General features: G+C 41.8%; 1 protein-coding gene across 3 annotated transcripts in view; it reads right to left on the bottom strand.

Moving 5' to 3' along the window:
• DYM (dymeclin) overlaps positions 1–8,116 on the bottom strand; it is a 392,550-nt gene extending 384,434 nt beyond the window's left edge. Inside the window, exon 1 of one of the 3 annotated variants that reach the window (XM_018039568.1) lies at positions 7,878–8,115. The gene's annotated coding sequence lies outside the window, so the exon portion shown is untranslated. Of the gene's footprint in view, positions 1–7,873 lie in introns of all 3 variants that reach the window. The other 2 variants (XM_018039567.1, XM_018039569.1) reach the window with 2 other exon arrangements.

Genomic DNA, 21,314 nt, shown 5'->3' on the forward strand with positions numbered 1-21,314 from the left:
AGAAACCTGACATTAAAACTTGATTTAAAAGCTCAATAGACAGAAGATAAGGTCAAGGAAACACCCATAATCAAGAACAAGAAGACAAGGGACTTTCCTGGTGGTCGAGTGGTTAAGAATCTGCCTTTCAGCGCAGGGGACACAGGTTCAATCCCTGGTCAGGAAACTAAGATCCCACAGCCCACAAGGAAACTAAGCCTGCATGCTGCAACTACTGAGCCCACGCACTGCAACTAGAGAGAAGCCTGCACACTGCAAAGAGCCCGCCGGCTGCAACAAAAGGTTCCGCCAACGAGATCCTATCATGCCACAACTAGGAGTGGACACAGCCAAACATAAACAAAAATAAATATTTTTTTAAAAAAAGAACAAGACAAATAGAAAACAGGACACAAAAAATAGTAAGAGCCATTTAGAAGGTCTTAATAGATTAGTAACAGGAGTTCCAAACCGAAAGTATGAACAAAAGGGAGGAGCCTTCATTCAAGACATTCAAGTCAAGTTGAACTGCCAAGGTCGGGGGTTGTACTTTACCTGCGCACCAACAAAGACAATGAAGCCTCTGGGACAGGGATGAAAAACAACTCACTGCTCGTGGCAACAGCAGTAGCCAGAGTAACCTCTTGTGTAAATTTCCTGGGTTCCAATCCCCACAGGTCCTTCCACACATTTGGTAATAATCAGTAATGTGCTCACAGAAACAAAGTAAGTAGAGCTGGGGGCGGGAAAACAAGGTAAACTCAGTTCAGCAGTGACATTTATGCAGTCATAACAGTGTAAACGCTAAGCGCCAGTTCTTAAGTGCCCACACCAAAAGGGCTGGAAGAGGGGTAGGAGGAGGAAAAGGACCTCTTCTACCATAACAGAGCTATTACCTAAAATAAACCACAATATAGCCATTTAGACATATTACTTACGAACACAGAAGTAGTTGTCTCCAGGAACCACACTAAAAAGGATAGTAGGTAAGACATGGGGGTGCTGACCTTTTATAATATTATAAATTATTATAAAATATTTTATATAAAATATAAATAATATTATATATTATAAATTACCTAACAATCCACAAGTGTTGCTTTAAGTATTAACTCTTAATTGGCATCAATTAACTCTCCTAAATTGGAGAGAATGTGCTTTACTATTTCACAATTATTGATTCATATTAACAACTCAATGTGCCAATATCAAAGAAGAGTTGCAGGGCTGATAAAACAAACTAGCAATACCTAAGCTCCATCATACTGGTTATGGAAGCACGACTCTGTCAGTATTTTGTGAGTGCCTACCATATGGCCAGCCTAATACTAAGAGCCAAGGTTAAAACTGGGAAAGATGGATTTTATTTACAGCTGAGTATGAGATACAGACAAATCAACAGAAAATTATAATATGGCAACTATCCAATACTCAGTGAAAGCTTCCCAGAGGTCATGCCATAAAAAGCTAAGACCTGAAGGACTGGCCTGGTTGGGTGCAGGGGTTCAAAGTAAAGAGAAAATCCTGTGAGTAGGCCTAGGATTAGGCAAAACAGGCAGGGTCCATTCCAGGAACTGAAAGAAGCTCAACGTGGCTGGAATAGGGAGGGAAGCAAAAAAGTCCAGAAAGCAAGCTGATGCCCGAAGGGGATACTTTACTAAAAAGGGCATCTCTTCTACTATGCCCACTGTAACCATAATATTGCATCTATCTCTCGGTCTTCTAAACTAGTGAACTCCTCCCCGGTACAGTGATGATTTCAAAATATCTATATCTATGCAGGTCAGGAAGCAACAGTTAGAACTGGACATGGAACAACAGACTGGTTCCAAATAGGACAAGGAGTACGTCAAGGCTGTATATTGTCACCCTACTTATTCAACTTATATGCAGAGTACATCATGAGAAATGCTGGGCTGGAGGAAGCACAAGCTGGAATAAAGACTGCCAGGAGAAATATCAATAACCTCAGATATGCAGATGACACCACCCTTATGGCAGAAAGTGAAGAACTAAAGAGCCTCTTGATGAAAGGGAAAGAGGAGAGTGAAAAAGTGGACTTAAAGCTCAACATTCAGACAACTAAGATCATGGCATCTGGTCCCATCACTTCATGGGAAATAGATGGGGAAACAGTGGCTGACTTTATTTTTTTGGGCTCCAAAATCACTGCAGATGGTGATTGCAGCCATGAAATTAAAAGACACTTACTCCTTGGAAGGAAAGTTATGACCAACCTAGACAGCATATTGAAAAGCAGAGACATTATTTTGCCAACAAAGGTCCGTCTAGTCAAGGCTATAGTTTTTCCAGTAGTCATGTATGGATGTGAGAGTTGGACTATGAGGTGAGGTGAAGTCGCTCAGTCGTGTCCAACTCTTTGAGACCCCGTGGACTGTAACCTACTAGGCTTCTCCATAAAGAAAGCTAAATGCCGAAGAATTGATGCTTTTGAACTGTGGAGCTGGAGAAGACTCTTGAGAGTCCCTTGGACTGCAAGGAGATCCAACCAGTCCATCCTAAAGGAGATCAGTCCTGGGTGTTCATTGGTGCGACTGATGTTGAAACTGTAACTCCAATACTTTGGCCACCTGATGGGAAGAGCTGACTCATTTGAAAAGACCCTGATGCTGGGAAAGACTGAGGGCAGGAGAAGGGGACAACAGAGGATGAGATGGTTGGACGGCATCATCAACTCAATGGACATGGGTTTAAGTGGACTCCAGGACTTGGTGATGGACAGGGAGGCCTGGCGTGCTGCAGTTCATGGGGTCGCAAAGAGTTGGACACGACTGAGTGACTGAACTGAACATCTAGTCCATAACCATCTTGTGGGTGTCAGATCATTTATCTGACAAGCCATAAATTACCATTTGGACACAGAAATCAAGGGCCGTACCCTAGAGATGACAGGGTGAGAAGCTGGAAAAGGGGATGGGTCACTAATGACAGTGGGCTTCCCAGGCAGCTCAATGGTTAAGAATCTGCCTGTCAACATAGGAGATACGGGTTCAATCCCTAGGTTGGGAAGAGAAAATGGCAACCCATTCCAGGATTCTTGCTGGGAAAATTCTATGGACAGAGGAGCCTGGTGGGCTACAGTCCATAGGGTCACAAAATCAGACACGACTGAGCATAGCACCCCAATGACAGTAGAGCCACTGCATCACCCCTGAGCTGTCAACCTCTGGACTTCTTTTACATAAGAAACAAAGTAATGATATATTTAAGCTAGTATTTGTATGTATAGCCAAATCAAATTTTGACTGACACAGGAGGCTCTGAAAACATTCTAAGGTGGAGGGTTGCAAGAGATATTTTGAAGGAATAATTCTCAAGATTCTGTGATTGACTCAGTCTAAAAAAGAAATTTATTATCAGTCATATTACATACCAAAAAACGTTTGGTTTTTTTTTCCCCCCAATGACCTTATCGGAGAGTTACAGTCACTTTGGGGGCCTGCATTTTTCAACTGAGATATAATTCACATATAACATTATATTAGTTTCAGGTGTACAACACAACAAATACTATATTGCAAAATCATCACCACAATCAGTTAACATCTACTACCATAAACAGTTTTTTTTCTTGTAATGAGAAATTCAAGATGTACTCTTAGCAACTTTCAAACATATAATACAGTATTATTAACTAGTCACCAGACTGCACATTACATTCCTAGATGATTTATTTCATAACTGGACGTCTGCATCTTTTGATCACTTTCACCCATTTCACCGATCTCCACCCCTTGCCTGGTGTCTAAATTTTTAAAACAACGCTAAAAACTAGAGAAGACATCAAAAACTATTGACCAAACTTTCCTAAAAGAATGAAAACAAAAAGTCTGTAGCATACAAGAGCTATGTAAACTTGTTCTCAGCCCTACTAAATTACTTCATCTGGGAACAGACCAACACAAGGATCACTTAAAACTGCAAGCAGCTTTTAAGAAGTTCATAGCGTTAAGCTCAGCTAAGAATCTTATGAGGGAAAATAAGCTTAAAGATAGGCACAGATATTTAATGATTCCCATTATACTTTTTAATAATAATAAGTAATTATTACCTATTAATATTATTATATTTTCATTATATTTAGCTTAAGTGAAAGTGAAGTCACTCAGTCATGTCGGACTCTTTGTGACCCCATGGACTGTAGCCTATCAGGCTCCTCCGTCCATGGGATTTTCCAGGCAAGAGTGCTGAAGTGGATTGCCATTTCCTTCTCCAGGGGATCTTCCCGACCCAGGAATAGAACCCTGGTCTCCTGCATTGCAGGCAGATGCTTTACCATCTGAGCCACCAGGGAAGCCCCTAGCGGTAAGCTAAAACACACCACCATCGGAGAGACAGGACCTTCATGCTCAGAGGCAGTTAAGACCCTGAGAGCTAAGCTGCAAAGTGGAACTCCCTCAAGAAACAGAATGCCAAAGTACAGGACTTCCTGAAATCTCCACTGAGAAGTTTCAGCGTCTTCTCCACAGCCTGGGAAAGGAAAAGCAGCAAAGGCCATCTTGCTCCCCTGCTTTTCAGGCCCACAACCATGCAGCTGAGTTACATTAAGGAAAATCCTGGAAGGGAATTCGAGCCCAACTCTCACAGTAGTTTGTTCTTCCTTAAAATTTCATCTCCCTCTGTCTTCCTATTGAACTGGAGGTGCCTCCATCAACCACTAGGACAGACAGCACCTGGTCTCTCACTCCAGGCAGGGAACCATCACTGCCCCAGAGTGTCCTGTGACTTGAGCATTATAGGTACACTCTGATTACAAGCATGCAATACTGAAAAAATATGAATGTGAAAAAGACCAAATGAAAAAGATCGAAAGACAGAAAGACTTTACACATTATTACACTTTTTTTAAAAGGTGTCACTCTACAAATGTCACAGACATTTCCTACATTATCTGTTTACCGTCACTAAAGGGAAAATGAAACAGTCCTCTCTAGCACTAACCCCATTATCTTACGAAGTGAAAGATGACACACCGCATTTGTAACAGGAAACAAAATCACTTAACAAAGTATCCCCAAACATAAGATGTCCACATCCTAATCTATGCAACTTGTGATTCTGGTGTTTTACATAACAAAAGGGACTTCGCAGGAATCATTAAGTTAAGGACTTTGAGTTGGGAGAAATTACTCTGAATTACCCAGGTGTGCCTAATCTAATCACATAGATCCTTAAAAATGGAGAATCTTTCCCAGCTGTGGTCAGATCAACTGCGTAACAGAATGATGCAACACGGCTGGTTTTGAAGATGAAGAGGGTCACAAACAAAGGAATGCGGTTGGGAGAGACAAGGAAACAGATTCTCCCCTAGAAACTTCCCAAAAGGAAGACAGGCTTGACCAACTAACTTTAGCCTGGTGAGACCCATTTTGGACTTCTAAAATACAGAACTTCAAAAGAATAAGTTTGGGGACTTCCCAGGCGGTCCACTGGCTGGGACTCTTGTACTCCCAATGCAGGGTAACGGGATCCCAGCCCTGGAGAGGGAACTAGATCCCATGTGCCACAACTAAGAGTTCACATGCCACAACTAAAGATCACCCATGGCGCAGTGAAGATGCAAGGTCCTGCATGACACCACTAAGACCCAGCACAGTCAAATAAATAATTTAAAGAGTTAAGTTTGTATTGTTTTAAGCCACTAAATTTGTGATTTGTTACAGTAATCATAGAAAACTAACATACACACATTAAACAACTTCTAACAATATGTGAAATCATCTAGAGAGAAGTATGATCAAACTCCCCAAATCCTTAAAGCATTACCAGATATAATAGTTATTTGTGCGTTTTGTGGTATAGTTCACTTCTATCTTTCTCATGCTCTCACAAAGCTCCATCCACTAAAAAGCCAGCCAAAGTGACAATTCTTAAAACTTTCTACAGAAGGATGAACCATATCAACCAAGAAAACAGAAGCATCAGGAGAGCAGGATTGACTGGAAAAATCTGGAAACAATACTGTAGTTTTAAGAAAGTCAAACATCAAAATGTTTGCACTGCTTATTCAGTATCAGACGGATGCCACATTTTAAAAAATAAGTCCTTCTAAATATAAAAGATTATTTGGGGTGTATCCTAATCATAATGTGGGTATATTAAAAAGGATGACTCAATATTCTAGAGATATATACTCAAGTATTTACAAAATGGAGCGGGACTAGGAACTGACAGAGCCATAAATGAAACTAAATTAGCCTGAGTTACTGTTAGAGCTGGGTAATGGGTACATGGGGGTATATCACATTAGCCCAGGTTGAACTTTTCCAAATTAAAAAGTACAAAGTCCCTGACCTATTTATCATTATAATATGGATTTAAGACATTTAATAGGTGAATAGTTTAAAACTCTTTCCTGTAACATTTGTTGTTTAGTCACTAAGTAGTGTCTGACTCTTTTACAACCCCATGGATTGTAGCCCACCAGACTCCTCTGTCAATGGGATTCTCCAGGCAAGAATGGTGACCCAGTGGTCACCATTTTCTTCTCCAGGGAATCGAACCCGAGTTTCACCTGCATTTACTGCTTGGCAGGTGGATTCTTTACCAAAGAGCCATCTGGGAAGCCCTCCTATAACATCTGCCCCACCTCAATTTTCTGCCACTTAATCCACGTGCATCAATTACTATTTTATTCCCACTCATTTTGCCTTATTTACTAATCTAATGAGTTTCAGGAAGTCACCTATCAGCTAAAAGACTGATTCTTCATTTGCAGAATGGGAAGAGTTATATTTGCTCAGTCTATCTGAGTTGCAGAGAGAATTATCTAAGATAAACAACACAAAGCAGGATAACCATTCAGAAATCTACACTGGTAAATTTCAAGCTCAGCAGCAACCCTATTCCCATAGATCCTCTTCCCTCCCACCTCCAGTTCCCCTCTTGAGACCTCAATTGATCCAGCCAAAGCCAAGGTCCTCTGAAAGAGTGCTTGAAACACACATACACACAGTCAGGGTCCCTCTGAAAGGGTGCTCTAAAAATACACACACACACACACTTTCTTCCGGGGTCCCTCTTCCACAGTCTACACACACGTTTTCATCTCTTTCAGCACACTTTCTCTCTACACATCTCTCCCTCCAACCTTCCCCTCTTCTAAGGATTCTACTCAACCTCCCCCTTAGCAAGTCTATCCTGTGCACTCCTCTGCTGGCCCTATTACAATCATCCCAGTACTTCTCTGTATTTCAGTACTTTCATCCTATCAACTCTGTTAACCCAGTACTGTTCACCAACACTCGACGAGCTAACTTCCTTCCCACCCTCTCACCTTTCAGTTAAAACACAATCACTAGCTGCCAGGGAGTGGAGGAGTGGAAAATGAGGAGTGACTTCTAAGGGTACAGGTTTCTTTTTTGGGTGACAAAAATGTTCTGAAATTAAGATAGCTGCACAACCCCGTGACTATGCTTTTTAAAATACAGTGAGTTTTAAAAAAAACAGAGTTATACTTTGATAATACTCTTAAAGGGTGAATTTTATGCTATGTAAACTACATCTCAATAAAAATTGCCCCCCTCCCAAATCAATATTATTGCTCGGCTGCCCATCACACGCCCACCGGTCACCTCAATCCCACCTCCCGCATCACCGGCTTGCTCTTCGGTGGCCCACACGGACTGAGGCCCGCCCCCACCCACTCGCTTGGCTAACACACCCCCTCACTTCTCGGCGCCGAGTGCCACTGAACCCTGGATGCGGGGGGCGGCTCTCGCGGCCCAGGCACAGCGCCTGCACGGCTGGGGCACTCTTTTGCCCAGCCCCGACCGGGGGAGGGGAGGCTGCTCCCAAAGCCGCTCTGACGAGGGGCTGGCGGCCCCGCCCGGCTTCCAGGGTCGCGCGGCCGGGGGGCGGCGCCACAGCCCACCTGCCTCAGCCGGCGGGGAGATCCGCTTTCAGCGCACGGACAGACGGTTGGGTAACAGCGGGGACACGGCGAGCCTCGGTCACCGCCGCAGCTGGGGTGGCGCACGCCGCCTCAAGCCTCCATGTTTCCCACGTCTCCACGGCTCCGGCTCCTCGGCTCGGCTCCGGCCCGGGCAGCGTCAAGGCGGAGGCCCGGAGGCGGGGACTGAAGAGAGAAGCAAGCGGAGAACGCCGCTGGAGGCCGAACGGCCCAGCGCGCGCCAGCTGGAGGTCACGTGGCTGCTGCGCGCGGGCTTCTGGGAAACGTAGTCCTGAGCTGGGGGCGTTAGGCGTTTCTCCCCCGGCTTGAGCCTCCAGGGTAACGGCAAAGCCACGTGGCAAAACCGAGACGCTGCTTGACTTTCTCACCCTAGAGCTGACGTCCTGGCTTACCCCGCAGTGTTTGTGCTGGGAACTTACGTTTATTAAAGGTCCCTGTTCATTCCAACCCAATAGTCACCTCAGAATCAAGCAGTTCCTTGGAGGACTCTGAAGAATTTGGGAAATAGGGAAATAGTGTTCGATGGAGCTCGGGTAGCAGGGACAGCCTGCCATCCTGTCAGAAAGAACAGGTCCGACGTAACAAGAGTGTCGATATGGTGCAGCGCCAAAAGCAGGGAATTTGTAGTCAGATAAGCACTGGAGAAGGAAATGGCAACCCACTCCAGTGTTCTTGCCTGGAGAATCCCGGGGATGGGGGAGCCTAGGGGGCTGCCGTCTATGGGGTCGCACAGAGTCGCACACGACTGAAGCGACTTAGCAGCAGCAGCAGCAAGCTGAGGTTACCAGACTGACGTCACTGAGCCTTTAGTTCACCTCTCCAGCCAGTTTTCTCGTAAAATATGTATACAAGACCATGATTATACTTCCCATACAGAACGCTTATTGGTGTCATGATGGTAATTAACAACTCAGATTACGGATTGTTTTCTGTGTGCTGTCCAATACTTAATTTCTTCAAATAACGCTGTGGAATAGGTAACAGTGTTATTCCCTTAATATAAATAGTATATGCCAATATAATGAAGTATTGTAGAGGTCTTATATATACTTTTCCAGCTTTTATTGCCAGCAGGTTCTCTGAATTTGCAGAATTACTACAACAAATATACTAAAATACAAGATACCTGGGAGCCTAGCTAAAAAGGAGTGGACATGGCTATGCAACCATTGTAAATAATGCCATGTCTACCGTGTTCATGATACATGGAGTAGAAACAGTTCAGTTCAGTTGCTCAATTGTGTCCGACTCTTTGCGACCCCATGAATCTCAGCACGCCAGGCCTCCCTGTCCATCACCAACTCCCGGAATTCACTCAGACTCACGTCCATCGAGTCAGTGATGCCATCCAGCCATCCCATCCTGTGTCCCCCTTCTCCTCCTGCCCCCAATCCCTCCCAGCATCAGAGTCTTTTCCAATGAGTCAACTCTTCGCATGAGGTGGCCAAAGTACTGGAGCTTCAGCTTTAGCATCATTCCTTCCAAAGGACACCCAGGGCTGATCTCCTTCAGAATGGATTGGTTGGATCTCTTTGCAGTCCAAGGGACTCTCAAGGTATGGTATTATTTCATAAAAATATAATTTATTTTTGAAAATTGGATAATAAATTATGTTTGTAATACTTATGTGTATACTCCCAAAAGGGGAGAGGCTAAAAGAATATTAACAGTTATTCTCTTTGGGGAATAAGATCATGCACGATTAAAAATAGTTTTTTTCATATGTGTTTTCTAATTTTTCTGTAATATATATATGAATTACATGAGAATTAAATTTATGAAGCAAAAAGAGAGTCAAGCACCAAAATAAACCTCGAAGTACTTTAGAATTTTGCCTGTACAAAAAGTACACAGTCTGTTCTACCCTAGAATGACCTAGCAACGATTGTGAGCATCTCTTCAGAGCTGACTTATAGACAAAGAAGCAACTTATTCTATTCGAGGCAATCCTGCTTGTGAGATTTAATATCCTCTCCTTTTTGTATTTTTTTGGATAGCTTAAAATAAAAGTTTCACTAGAAACCAGTGTTCCTAGGCACTTGTTATAATGTTGCTAAGCAAACATGATAAATCAGAGAATAATAATAGGAATGGTTTTCACCATATATAATGCATAAGGTGGAGTAGCAGTCTTTTGAAAACTACTTATTGTGTTTGTAATGTGCAAAGTATCATCCTTGGTCACCAACATTCAATACTGCCTGCACAAATAGCACGATAACTTTGACTAACTTGATTATTTCAGTGTCTTAGTGCAGAAGCACTAACAAGAAAGCCATAAAAAACGTCACACTAAATGCAAGGAGTATCTTGGATTGTATCCTGGAACCAAAAACAACAATAGTGGGAAAACTGATGAAATCCAAATAAAGTCTGGACTTTAGTTAAGGATAACCAATGTTAATTTCTTAGTTTTAACAAATGTGCGATGGTTAAGTAAGATACTAACACTTAAGGGAACTGGGCGGAGGATATTCTGAAACTGTCTGTACCCTGCAGTTCTTCTCTAAATTAAAATTATTCCGTGTGGCAGCTCGAATAATGGCCACCTAGAAGATGTCCACATCCTAATCCCCAAAATTTATGAAGATATTAGATTACATGGCAAAGGGGAATTAAGGTTACAGATAACATTAAGGTTGTTAATCAGATGACCTTAAAATAGATTATCCCTTATTATCAGAGTGGGCCCATTGTGATCACAAAAGTAGAAAGTGAGAGGGAGACAGAAAAAGTGAGTCATAAATATGGCTCTGGCAGAAGATCAAGTGATTCAACGTAAGGCTCAGGCATTGCTGGCTTCGAAAATGATGAGAGACAGGATGTGGGAGTGACCTCCAGAATCTGGAAAAGGCAAGGAAACAGATTATCCTCTGAGCCTTCAGAGGAGAACAGTCTTACCGATACCTTGATTTTAGCTCAGTGAGACTGAGTCAGACTTTTGACCCACAGAGCTGTAAGATAATTTTTTTGTTTTGTTTTAAGCCACTAGATGTGTTATAATTTTTTTGTAGCAGTAGTAGAAAACAAACACACTCAAAAGTTTTAAAGTATAAATAAAAGAAAACTTCCAGGAATTCCCTGGTGGTCCAGTGGTTTAAGACCTGGGCTTTCACTGCCATGAACCTGGGTTTAATCCCTGGTCATGTAACTAAGATTCCCACAAGTGAATCCAAAAAAAAAAAAAAACCAATAAATAAAAATAAATTTAAAAGAAAACTCCCAAATGGCTACCTATCTTGCCAACACATTCCCAGTTTGGGACTGTAGAAGTAGCCGTGCTACTTAGAAAGTAACTAGAAAACAGAAAATGCATAGGGCTTCCCTGGTGGCTCAGGGGTTAAGAATCTGCCTGCCAATGCAGGAGACACAGGTTTAATCCCTGATCCGGGAAGATCCCACATGCTGGGGAGCAACTAAAACCATGTGTCACAGCTATTGAGCCTGTACTCTAGAACTCGGGAGCCACAGCTACTGAGCCACTTTCTGCAACTACTGAAGCCCTCGAGCCCTAGAGCCCAGGCTCAGCCATGAGAGAAGCCACCACAATGAGAAGCCCAAGCACCACAATTAGAGAGTAGCCCTTAGTTCCCTGATAAGGGACTGAACCAAGGAGCGGGCAGTGAAAACACAGAGCCCTAACCACTGGATCACCAGGGACGTCCTCATCAACATCATACTGATAAAATTTATACCTGCAAAATTGAAATTTCCTTTAGCGTTAAAACAAATAGAACTGAACCAAATCAACAACAAAAAATTATTCCACCATAGTCCTTCAATAGTAAATGGTTTCTAATATGATCAAATAAATGGCTATGGAATGATGGAACTTTTCCTAGGTTTACCCAAAGAATGAAATATACTGCAAATCTCAAAATGAGATTATTCTGTAATCTTGATTTTCTCTGAACCTCTAAACATGATTCCCTCCTTCCATCTCCATTAATCAGACCATGTCCCTCGCCTGCTAAAAGACTTCAGTGGCTTCTCACCTCATTCAGAATCAAAACCACTGGGGCTTCCCTGAAGGCTCAGTGGTAAAGAATCTACTGGCCAATGCGGGAGGAGACATGGTTCCATCTCTGATTCCCACATGCTATGGGGCAACTAAGCCAGTGTCCCACAACTGTGGAGCCTGTTCTCTAGAGCCCGGAAACTGCACATACTGAAGCCTTCACACCCTTGAGCCACAGGAGCCACAGAGCAACATAAGAAGCCACCACAGTGAGGAGCCTGCACACTGCAATTAGAGAGTAGCCCCGGCTCTCCGAAAACAGAGAAAAGCCTTTGCAGTGACAAAAACCCAGTGCAGCCAAAAAATAAATACACAATTTTTTTTGAATCCAATAGTATTTAAATGGCCTACAAGATGCCTCAATCCCAACCCCATCCCACCCCTCTAATCTCACCTCCACTTGCCTCTGTCAGACCTAATTGGAAGGGCCTCCTTGCAGGTACTCAGCACACTCTTGCAGGTCAGGACCTAAGGTACCTACTGTTCCCTCTGCTTGGACCACTCTTTCCCCTTTTTTTAGTAAAGAATATTTTATTGCATGCCATATGAATTCCAGACATGGCTCTAGGCACTGGAATATTACCAACTATATTGTTTCTTGCCTTTAAGAAACTTACATTCTGGTGAAGTGAAGTGAAAGTTGTTCAGTCATGTCCGACTCTGTGACCCCATGGACTATATAGTCCATAGAATTCTCCAGGCCAGAATATTGGAATGGGTAGCCTTTCCCTTCTCCAGGGGATCTTCCCAACCCAGGGATCAAACCCAGGTCTCCCACATTGCAAGCGGATTCTTCACCAGCTGAGCTACCAGGGAAGCCCTTGTTTCTGGTTCAGTTCAGTTCATTCCCTCAGTTGTGTCCGACTCTTTGTGACCCCATGGACTGCAGCACGCCAGACCTCCCTGTCCATCACCAATTCCCAGAGTTTACTCAAACTCATGTCCATTGAGTCAGTGATGCCATCCAACCATCTCATCCTCTGTCGTCCCCTTCTGCCTTCAGTCTTTCCCAGCGTCAGGGTCTTTACAAATGAGTCAGCTCTTTGCATCAGGTGGCCAAAGTATTGGAGTTTCAGCTTCAACATCAGTCCTTCTAATGAACATTCAGGACTGATTTCCTTTAGGACGGACTGGTTGGATCTCCTTGCAGTCCAAGGGACTCTCAAGAGTCTTCTCTAACACCACAGTTCAAAAGCATCAACTCTTCGGCGCTCAGGTAGAAGACAATTAAATAAGTAAAACAAATTATAATTAACTTAGACCACTGTGAAGACTTTCTCCCTTATCTCCTACAAGACTGGTCAAATGTGAAATTGTCCACCCTGCATAAAATAGGGATGCCTCCCACTCCTCACCTCCTGTCCCCTAATCCAACACTATCCATCCTTTCCCCTCCTTCATTTTCATGCACCGCCTTTATTCACCCCTTGACATATTGTAGAGTTATCTGTTTATTTGCCTCCTTGCTGCTGGAATGTAAATTTCCTAAAGAAGGGACTTTCTGTTTATTGGCATAGTCCAAGGCTCCCGTAGGCACTTAGTAAACATTTTGTGGGACTTCCCTGGTGGTTCAGGAGACCCAGGTTCAATCCCTGGGTAGGGAAGATCCATCCCTGCTTCCCCCTCAGATAAGGAAATGGCAACCATTATTTTTACCTGGAAAATCCCATGGGCAGAGGAGCCTGGTGGGCTACAGTCCATGCGGTCGCAAAGAGTCAGACATGACTTAGCAATTAAGCCGACACCACCACCAAACTTTTAAAATATTAATTAATAAACCATTTCACCAGGTGCTATGGATTGAATTATACTTCCCTTGTCAAAAAAAATTCATATGGTAAAGTTCTAACTGCTAGTACCTTAAAATGTGACCTTATTTGAAGATACAGTCTTTACAGAGGCAATCAAATTAAAATGAACCCACTAGAGGGACTCCCCTGATGGTCCAGTGGCTAAGACTGCACACTCCCAATGCAGGGGGCCTGGGTTTGATCCCTGGTCAGGGAAATAGATCCCAGACACTGCCACTAAGCGTCCACATGCCTCAACTAAAAAGATCCTATGTGCCTCAACAAAGATCCAGTGCAGCTAAATGAATACATACTTTTTTAGAAAAATGAAGTCTCTAGAAGGGATCCTAACTCAGTATGACAGGTACCTTATAAAAGGAGAAAATTGGAAACAGAAACACAAGGAGGATGCCACGTGAAGATAAAGGCAGATTCAGGGCTCTGTATCTACAAGCCACGGGACCTGACAGATCGCCAGTCAAGCCCAGAAGCTGGCGGAGAGGCATGTCACAGACCCTCTCACAGCCCTCAGGAGAGATCAGTGTTGCAGACACCTTGATCTCTGACTTTCAGCCTCCTGAACTGTGAGACAATAAATTTCTATTGTTTAAAGAGAGACACCCAGTTTGTGCTACTTTATTATTGCAGTTTTAGCAAACTAATGTACTGGGTAATCCATCATTCCCTATTGGTTGTGTGTGCAAAACTGTGTACTTGACTAAAAAATGTCACCGAAATACTACAAGTTCAGCAACAGGGGCCTGACTGGATGCTTTATGACACATCCATACAACAGAACACTGTGCCTTTGAAAAGAAGGATGTAGAAAGTTATCTAACGACGAGGAAAGACTTTTACAGCAGATTGTTAAATGAAACTAAGCTTGACACACAATAAGTAAAACAATTTCAATTTATTTAAAAGTCTGAGGAGTAGAATTGGACTGCAAATGTATTTTTCAATTTGTATGCATTTGTACAGCTTCCCACGTAGCGCTAATGGTGCCAATGCTAGGAGATGTAAGAGACACAGGTTCAATCCCTGGGTTGGGAAGATCCCCTGGAGGAGGGCATGGCGATACACTCCAGTATTCTTGTCTGGAGAATCCCATGGACAAAGGAGCCTGGCAAGCTACAGTCCTTAGGGTCACACACATTCAGACACGACTGAAGCGACTTAGCATACACACATACAGTGTGCATATATGCCTATATTCAATATATACAAAAATAATATATGTACATATATTCAAACATATACACATGCATACACATGTAATATATCAAAATATATACATAATTGGACCTAATTTTCATAATCTTGTAAGTGAAGTATTATTGTCTCCATTTTACCCCTGAGAAAATGTAATAAAAAAAGAGTTGGGGGTTTTTTAAGTTACTGAATGTTATACAACTAGATTACTCAGAATTCCAAGAATTCACCTTCTAATATAAACAACATATAACGGCAAAATTCAAGGAGAATGGATTTTTATGGTTGTTTTTTGGTGATCTAATTATGAACTTGAATTTTTACGGTGAAAGAGAGGTCATGGTGGAAGGAGAGATTGTAGCTCGAAATTGACCTTTATGACTCTGGGACCAAAGAGTCTCTGGACGTCCCTGGAATTCAGAAAATCCCAGTCAGAGAACTGGACATTGTGGTCAGAAACTGACCAGCAAAATCCACTGCCTAGCAAAAATATAACAAGAGCCAACAGACTTGGTCGGAAAACTACAATTCAAAATTTTTAAAATTAACTACAACAGTGAACAAAAAAAGAGTTGGATGAAATTTAGAAGAACTCTATATGTCTGCATTTGGTTTCAAAACACTGCTGCCCAACACAGGAACAGTTAATAGAAAACACAGCTCTTAAACACCAAAACTCCCTTATAACAGGATAAAGTCACATGAAAGCTACCCTGAAATATTTTTCTCAAATCAGATTGGTGAACATTCAAAAAATTTGATAGCATACTGTTGGCAAAGATGTGGGGACTAGGCCCCATACATTGCTGGAGGCTGTGTATGTCAGAACAGCCAACAGTGTGACAATATTTTCAAAATTATGAAACACATACCCTTTGACATTGCAACATACATTTCTAGAAATCTATTTTACAAATATGAGTGTACACTCAAGGGAATTTCCTGGCTGTCCAGTGGTTAGGTCTCTGTGCTTCTGCTGCAGGAGGCATGGGTTTGATCCCTGGTCTGGGAAGTACGATCCCATATACCCTATGGTGGGGCCAAAAAAAAAAAAAGTGTATGTAAATAAAATAATGTACATGCAAAATATTTACTATAGTGGGTTTTTTGATAATTTAAAAACTTTTTTATTACGGTTAACAAAATTTACTATCTTAACCATTTTTTAAATGTACATTCCTGTAGTATTAAATACATTTACATTGTTGTTTAACTGTCTCCAACACCTGTCTCCAAAACTTTTTCATCTTCCCCAACTGAAACTCAGCACCCATTAAACACTACCTCCCTTTCCCCGCTGCTCCCAACCCACCAATGGCAACCATTTTCTACTTTCTGTCGCTATGACTTTGACTGTTTTAGATACCTCGTATGGAATCATACAGCATTTGTCTCTTGGGGACTGGCTTATTTCATTTAGCATAATGTCCGAAAGGTTCATCCATGTTGCAGCACAAGTCAGGATCCCCTTCTTTATCAGGCTGAGTAGTATTATCATATTGGTTTCCTTCTATTTCTAGATTGTTGAGTGTTTTATCATAAAAAGATGTTGAATTTTGTCAAATGCTTTCTCTTCATCATTTGAAATGATGATGTCGAGTTTCTTCCCCTTTATTCTGTTAATGTGGTATACTACATTGAGCAATTTTTATGTATTGAACCATTCTTTTTTAAAAATTTATTTTTAATTGGAGGATAATTGCTTGACAGTGTTGTGTTGGTTTCTGCCCTACAACAACATGATGAAGAATTCTTGCATCCCAGGAATAAAGCCCACTTGCTTGTGTGTATAATCACAAGCCCACTTGCTTGTGTATACTCCTTTCAATATGCTGTTGAATTTAATTTTCTAGTACTTTGTTGAGAATTTCTGAATCTATATAAACCAGAGATATTGATCTGTATGTTTCTCTCTCTTTTTTTTTTTTTTGTAATGGCTCTGACATTAGGGTAATGCTGACATTAGGGCAAAGCAAAACTCATAGAATGAGTTAGGGAGTGTTACCTCCTCTTCAATTTTTTGGGAAAAGTTTGAGAATGATTGGTGTTAATTCTTTAGATGATGGTAGAACTCACTTGTGAAGCAGCCATTAGGTCTAGGGCTTTCCTTTGTTAGGAGATTTTTGATTCCTGAGCCAATCTCTTTACTAGTCATAGATCAATCAGGATATCTATTTCTTCATGATTCAGTTTTGGTAGGTTTTGTGTTTCTAGGAATTTGTCTATTTCATCTAGATTATCCATTTTGCTGGTGTACAAGATTATCTTTCTCAATTTCTATTGCATAGATTGTAATGTTTCACTTATGATTTTAGTAATTTGACTCTTCTCTCTCTTTTTCTTAGGCAATCTAGATAAACATTTGTCAGTTTTGTTGATCTTTTTGAAGAACCATAGTTTGGTTTCGTTGATTTTCTCTATCACTTTTCTATTCCTTATTTCATTTATCTCTGCCTTTAATCTTTACTATTTCCTTCCCTCTGCTAGCTTTGGGTTTACTTTGCTCTTTTTTTCCTAGTTCCTTAAATTGCCATGTTGATTTGAGATCTTTCTTCTTGTTAAATGTAAACATGTATAACTATAAATTTCTCACTTAGCACTGCTTTCACTGTGTCCCATAAGTTTTGCTACATTGTGTTTTTTTCATTTGTCTCAACAGTTTTTTGGAGGGGAGGGCATATCATGCAGCTTGGGAATCTTGGTTCCTCCACCAGGAGTTGAACTCACACCCTTGGCAGTGGAAGCTTGGAGTCCTAACCACTGGACCACCAGGGAATTCCCTCAAGATATTTTCTAATTTCCCTTGTGAATTCTTCTTTTATCCACTAGTTGCTTATGAGTGTATCTTTTAGGGATTTCCTTGGCAGTCCAGTAGGTAAGACTCTGCCCTTCCAATGCAAGGGCCACGGGTTCAATCCCTGGTTGGTGAACTAAGATCCCACATGCCACTTGGCATGGCCAAAAATTTTTTAAAAGTGTGGTTTTTAATTTCCAAAAATTTGTGAATTTTCCAGTTGTCCTTCTGCGATTGATTTATAATTTCCTTTCATTGTGGTCAGAGAGGATACTCTACAGGATATTATCTTTTAAATCTATTGAGACAATTTATGGCTTAACATATGCTTCTTGTTATATGAGAATGACCCATGTGCACTTGAGAAGAATGTGTACCCTGTTGTTTTTGAGTAAAGTTTTCTTCATGTGTCTGTTAGAACCAGTTGGCTCACTGCGTTGGTCAAGTCCTCTGTTTTCTTACTTACCTTCTCTCTGGTGGTTCTATCAGTGAGAGAGCTGTATTGAAGTCTCCAACTATTATTATAAACTATCTCTTTTCTTCTTTCAACTTTGCCCATTTTTGCTTCCTATATTTTGATAATCTGTTATTAAGTGTGATTATAGTTTTTTTGGTAATGTTAAAAGAGAAAAGGCAATCTAATAGCCACTGATCTTCAAGATACACTTACTCTTTTTAAGTTAGTTCAGTTCAGTCACTCAGTCATATCTGACTCTTTGCAACCCCATGGACTGCAACACACCAGTCTTCCCTGTCCTTGACCATCTCCTGGCACTTGCTCAAACTCATGTCCACTGAGTTGGTGACGCCATCCAACCATCTCATCCTCTGTTGTCCCCTTCTCCTGCCTTCAATCTTTCTCAGCATTAAGGTATTTTCCAATGAGTCAGTTCTTTGCATCAAGTGGCCAAAGTATTGGAGCTTCAGCTTCAGCATCAGTCCTTCCAATAAATATTCAGGACTGATTTCCCTTAAATCAAGGGAAATCTTGACTGGCTTGATCTCCTTGCAGTCCAAGGGACCCCCAAGAGTCTTCTCCAACACCACAGTTCAAAGGCATCAATTCTTCAGTACTCAGCCTTCTTTATAGTCCAACTCTCGTATGCATACGTGACTACTGGAAAAAAAATAGCTTTGTTGGCAAAATAATGTCTCTGCTTTTTAATATGCTGTCTAGGTTTGCCATAGCTTTTCTTCCAAGGAGCAAACATCTTTTAATTTCATGGCTACAGTCACCATCATCATGGCTGCAGTGATTTTGGAACCCAAGAAAATAAAATCTCTCACTGTTTCCATTGTTTCCCCATCTATCTGCCATGAAGTGATGGGACTGGATGCCATGATATACTTTTAAGATATCAGTTCAGTTCAGTTCATTTCAGTCACTCGGTCATATCCGACTCTTTGCAACCCCACGAATTGTAGCACACCAGGCCTCCCTGTCCTTCACCATCTCCCAGAGTTCACTCAAACTCACGTTCATCGAGTCAGTGATGCCATCCAACCATCCCATCCTCTGTCGTCCCCTCCTCCTCCTGGCCCCAATCCCTCCCAGCATCAGAGTCTTTTCCAATGAGTCAACTCTTTGCATGAGGTGGCCAAAGTACTGGAGTTTCAGCTTTAGCATCATTCCTTCCAAAGAACACCCAGGGCTGATCTCCTTTAGAATGGACTGGTTGGATCTCCTTGCAGTCCAAGGGACTCTCAAGAGTCTTCTCCAACACCACAGTTCAAAAGCCTCAATTCCTCGGCGCTCAGCTTTCTTCACAGTCCAACTCTCGCATCCATATATGACCACTGGAAAAACCATAGCCTTGACTATATAGACCTTTGTTGGCAAAGTAATGTCTCTGCTTTTCAATATACTATCTAGGTTGGTCATAACTTTCCTTCCAAGGAGTAAGCGTCTTTTAATTTCATGCTATCACTGCTATCACAGTGATTTTGGAGCCCCCAAAAACAGTCTGTCACTGTTTCCACTGTTTCCCCATCTATTTCAAAGAAGAAAACTAAGCAGTGTATTTTGTATGTTACTTTTGACTTAGAGAAAGTAAATACATACCTACGTGTGTATTTGCTTACACCTTAAAAAAATAACTCTGGAAGAAACTGGTAAACCTGACTGCCTTTTAGGAGATGAAGTGGGTTCCTGGGAACCAGGACAGGAATAAGAAATCTTTCTCTGTGTGCACTTTTATAACTTGTGAATTTTGTACCTCATGAACATATCACCTATTCCAAAAAAAGAGTATGATTAAAGATTTTTAAATGCTGTAGACTGAAAACTGTTAAAAAATGGGTAGGTTATGGCTCAAATTAAAAGGATCCTAGAAGGTATTAGATAACTATAAATTCAGTAAGTAGAGCAGGCTACTAAAAGAGCTTGCCTGTACTCTGGAAAACTCAGATTAGCTATGATGGAGAAAAGGGGAAAGAGCTGGGACTAATTATTCAGTTGTTAGTTTGTTTAGATTCTTCTCCAAAGTATTTAAAGTGACTTGCAAACACATGAAATACAAAATTCAGAACATTAAAAGCAAGAGGGGGGACTTCACTGCTGGTCCAGTGGTTAAGAATCTGCTTTGCAATGCAGGGGATGCAGGTTCAATCCCTGGGCAGGAACTAAGATCCCACATGCCAACTAGACAGAAGCCCACGTGCTGCAACACAAGATCACACGTAAAAAAGCCGCAACCAAGACGTAATGCAGCGAAATAAATAATTACTAAAAAACAAAACAAAACAAAAAAAACAGGAGGGAAAGAAGGGCTGGGTCATAAAGTGGAGCCAAATGGGTAGACCAGGGGTCTCTTAAAACCTCCTAAATTGAATCTTTTATAACTACCAGTTTACAAAGTCCAAAAGTACAGCTTTCCTGTGGTGCCAGTTGGAACAGATTCCACCTGTGAACAAATCTTCACCTAGGCCCCTTCACAAAGGGCCTAAAAAGGCCTCTGCCTATTAGAAGCCCACTCCACAAGCAGTATCAAAACTATCTCTAGATGATTGTTTCAAGCCTATCGGTGGACAGTGCTCCCATTTCCAACTTTTCTGAAGAGAGAAGAGCAGACTTTGGAGTCAGACTTGACTTTGAATTCTGGTTCCATAATTATGAGCTGAACGATTTGAGACAGTCACTCCCCTACTCAGTTCTTCGTTATCTCCTGTAACTGAATACCATAGACTGGGTGGCTCAAACAACAGATGCTTATTTCTCACAGTTCTGGAGGTTGGGGACTCCAGCCTCTGGTGATCAAGGCAGTGGCTCATCTGGTATCTGGTGAGAACACTCTTCCTGGTTTGCCGATGGCTCTTGTCATCGTAGCCCCACGTGGTGGAGAAAGAGGGACTAGTTTCTTTCTTTCCTAATACAGACACTAATCCTGTCATGGGCGCTCCACCCTCACGACCCTACCCAAACCTAATTACCTCCAAAAGACCCCATCTCCTAATATTGTCCCACTGGGGTTAGGGCTTCAATATATAAATTGGGGTTGGAGGAGGGCAGAGACAAACATGCAGCCCATAATAGTCACTCAGCCTTTTTGAGACTTGTTGTCTTCTGGAGACAGTAACATTCCATTCATA

The sequence above is a fragment of the Capra hircus genome, chromosome 24 (assembly GCF_001704415.2).
Source record: "Capra hircus breed San Clemente chromosome 24, ASM170441v1, whole genome shotgun sequence".
NCBI classification, from domain to species: domain Eukaryota; kingdom Metazoa; phylum Chordata; class Mammalia; order Artiodactyla; family Bovidae; genus Capra; species Capra hircus.